A 3,694-nucleotide genomic window follows, 5' to 3' on the forward strand; every position below is an offset into this window, starting at 1 on the left:
GGATGGGGATGCTGGCCTGGCAGCTTCTCTGCCCACTGCCCGCACGGGAGCTCAGGGGCGCCCCCAGGGAGTGGGGACCACATGCACCTTTCCCACAGCCCGGGGAGCTGGTGAGGTGTTGAGTGGGGTGGGGCGCAGGGGGAGGCCATGAGAGGTCGCAGAGCTCCGACTTCACTCTCCCCCAGACTGGGTTCTGTCATCCTCCGAAGACCTGGCTGGCCCTGGGCGGAGCCGGAAAACACTCTCTGAGGGACCCTCTACAGAACAGTGGCCTGTGCTCTTCAGAACAACAGTCAGCCCTGGCCGGTGGCTCCGTGGTTAGAGCGTTGCCCCACGGTCTGAAGGGTCTCGGGTTCGACTCACGGCCAGGGGCATGTAACTGAATTATAGGCTCAATCCCCAGCCTCAGTCGGGGTGCATTCGGGAGGCAACCAATCAATGTGTCTCTCACATTGATGCTTCTCTCTCTCCACCCCCCTCCCTTAAATCCGCTCTAAAAATTCCAACGGGAAATATATCCATTTCAGATTACAGGAGAGAAGAGGCAGGGCCGCCGTGTGCCACGGGGTCCGTCTCTCTTTGGCCATAAAGGACATGATGGGGACAAGCTGGGAGTTAGAGTAAGAGCTCAGGTTAGATAACTGCACCCTACAAACCCTCGTTTCCCGACGCTGATGACAGCACTATCTAGACAAGAGGACATGCGTGTGTTCAGGAAACACACGTGAAGTAGTTGGAACTCCAGGGACCGCGTGCCTGCGCGGGGCCACCCAATGGCACGGGAAATGAAATACACGCTAGAAGGGAGGAGGCAGAGAGGAGGCAGAGTCGGAAATCACTGTTTCGCAACCTCTCACGAGGTGATGGCACGAAGCCATGATGATGGAGGTGGGGACCCCGAGGAAGGGTTCCCCCCAAGGTCACCCCTCCCATCAGCCCAGAGGGACGGGGACATGACAGGTCACGTGTGGAATCCATGGGACACGCTGAGCAAAGCCACAGAGGGCCCGGCCCCACAGACAGCCTGGCCCCCCACAAAGGGCCGAAAGAGAACCAGCGGGTGAGCCCCTGAAAGGACGCAGCTGCCCACGGAGGACGTGGAGGCTGCTGACGGAAGGCATGGAGGAGGCTGGGAGATGTGAGCTTACGTGGGAAGCCGAGGACACTAAGAAAAACTTGTGTTTTTTTCTGTGGTGATGTGAGACGTGCGGCTTTCGTTCCTAAAACATAGCGAGCTGCCTAATGAAATATTTACAGATGACACAACAGGGTGTGCAGGGATTCCTGGGGGCGGGGCTGTGGGGCGCGGGGGACAGAGGGGTCTGGCTGGGCTCACACTCCGGCGGAAGCTGGGGGTGGTGCGTGGGGGAGAACACGACTCGCTCTTGGTGTCTCTCTCTGAAATTTTCCATCATTCAAAAGGAATGCCCGGCCGGCCAGCGTGGCTCAGTGGGTTGGAGCCGGAAGTCTGCAGGTTTGACCCCGGTCAGGGCACACACCCAGGTTGAGGGTTCGACCCCCGGTCGGGGCACACACCCAGGTTGAGGGTTCAACCCCCAGTCGGGACACAGACCCAGGTTGTGGGTTCGGCCCCCGGTCAGAGCACACACCCAGGTTGTGGGTTCGAACCCCGGTCGGGGCACACACCCAGGTTGAGGGTTCAACCCCCAGTCGGGACACAAACCCAGGTTTTGGGTTCGACCCCCGGTCAGAGCACACACGCAGGTTGAGGGTTCGACCCCCGGTCGGGGCAAACACCCAGGTTGAGGGTTCGACCCCCGGTCAGGGCACACACAGAGGCAGTCGACTGACGTCTCTCTTACATTGGTGTTTCCCTCTCTCCTCCTCTCTCTGAAATCCGTGTAAAACACCCTCGGGTGAGGAGAAAAAACAAGAAAGCCCATCAGTGCCCCCCAAGGCTGTGCACGCAAGCTCTCCACGGTCACGACGCGCGCTCCCGGGGCCGCGGGACGGACTCTCCGACCAAACACGGAGCAGGGACCACAGGGCTGGCCCAAGGGCACCAGCGACGCAGCTCCGTGGCCAGGAGCCTCTCCTTTCCTCACGGATCCAGGCGGCCCCACACGGTGTCCCCGTGGGTCCGGCGGTCCTGCCCACCTGGTGGACACTCGCTGCCCCCTGCCCTGCCTGGTAACCCCCCAGTTAGAGGCTCTTACAGACCCTGCCCCACTTGTTGACAGCATTTGGCTCTGCTGGCTCACGGAGACTGGTGTCATGGCCAGCATTTGGCCACCGGACCCACAGCAGCCACGTTCACGAGGCTCGCCGAACACGGGCTCCCATCAGCACGGAACGGCCTGTGCCCCGTGCACACGGCCCCCTGCGGGCCCGGCACAGGCCAGGTACCAGGCAGAGAGGGGGCGGCCCAGGCGGCCCAGGCACCGACTGCAGCCCAGGCGGACCTGCTGCGCCCGCCCCCGCAGCCCGCCAACAACCTCAGGCGCGTGGGAGACGGAGGTTGGGTGGGAGACACCCGCACACGTGCACACACGCGGGGTTAACAGCACACACGTGCACACATGCGGGGTTAACAGCACACACGTGCACACACGTGGGGTTAACAGCACACACATGCACACACACGGGGTTAACAGCACACACACGTGCACACACACAGAGTTAACAGCACACACATGTGCACACAGGCAGAGTTAACAGCATATATGCGCGCACACGCAGGGTTAACAGCACACACATGTGCACACATGCAGCGTGCACACACACGGAGTTAACTGCGCACACATGTGTACTATGCAGAGTTAACACACATACACATGCAGAGTTAACTGCACACATACAGCGCTAACTGCACACGCGCAGAGTTAACACATGCACATACGTGGAGTTAACTGCACACATGTGGATTTAACGATGCATACACACATGTGCACACAGAGCTGCCTGCACACACATGTGCACACAGAGTTACACACACACTCACTCACACGTGTGCGCACATGCCTGCAGGGGGGAGTGCTGACCAGGAAAGGGGTTGGGGGGAAGACAGGCCTGCAGGCCTGCGGGGGGACAATGTGAGAAATGCAGTGACACACGGCACCTGCTTCCCGGGAGAAGAAGGCCGCGCACCCAAGACTTCCCGCCTTCACCTGCAGGCCCGGGCCCGTGTGGCTGGGAGCAGGGTGCCCACGGCTGCGGCTCAGACCACGCTCAGTGCGCGAACAACCAGGGACACACAGGACAGGAGGGAGACAATCCCAGTGGGGACAGAGGGTGCCCGTGGACAGGCACGGAGGGAGACCCAGCCGGGCATGACCCCCGCAGGAGGTGGCCCTCCTGAGGCCCTTCCCCTGGACCTGGGCAGCCCTGCTTGGCTCAAACATGACTAGTTCAGGGTACTCAGGGGCAGCGCTGCCTGTCCCCCGGCATGTCCCTGACAGGGTCGCTCACACCCCGAGTTGCTGTGTTGTGCAAGGGCCACGTGCGTGGCTTCAGGGCTCGTCTGCCTGGTTGAGGGCATCACCTAAGGGTCACTATTTCCTTAGCCCTCCGTGCCTGGGTCTCCTCACCTATAAAGCTGGGGGCCGGCCAGCATAGCTCAGTGGTTGAGTGTCAAAGGCAGCACGTGGAACGAGACCGTGTCTGTGGGACCCGCGGGCCCTTCGAAACGCTCGGCGTCACCACCCAAGGCCCAGGGCAGGAGCCACTGGGTGAG

At 61.4% G+C, this 3,694-nt stretch overlaps 1 protein-coding gene across 1 annotated transcript in view; it reads right to left on the minus strand.

Annotated features, from left to right (window-relative positions):
* GRAMD4 (GRAM domain containing 4) overlaps positions 1 to 3,694 on the minus strand; it is a 71,294-nt gene that overhangs the window by 38,445 nt on the left and 29,155 nt on the right. The gene's annotated exons all lie outside the window — the stretch shown is intronic.

This window comes from Myotis davidii, unplaced genomic scaffold, assembly GCF_000327345.1.
Source record: "Myotis davidii unplaced genomic scaffold, ASM32734v1 scaffold67, whole genome shotgun sequence".
Classification (NCBI taxonomy): domain Eukaryota; kingdom Metazoa; phylum Chordata; class Mammalia; order Chiroptera; family Vespertilionidae; genus Myotis; species Myotis davidii.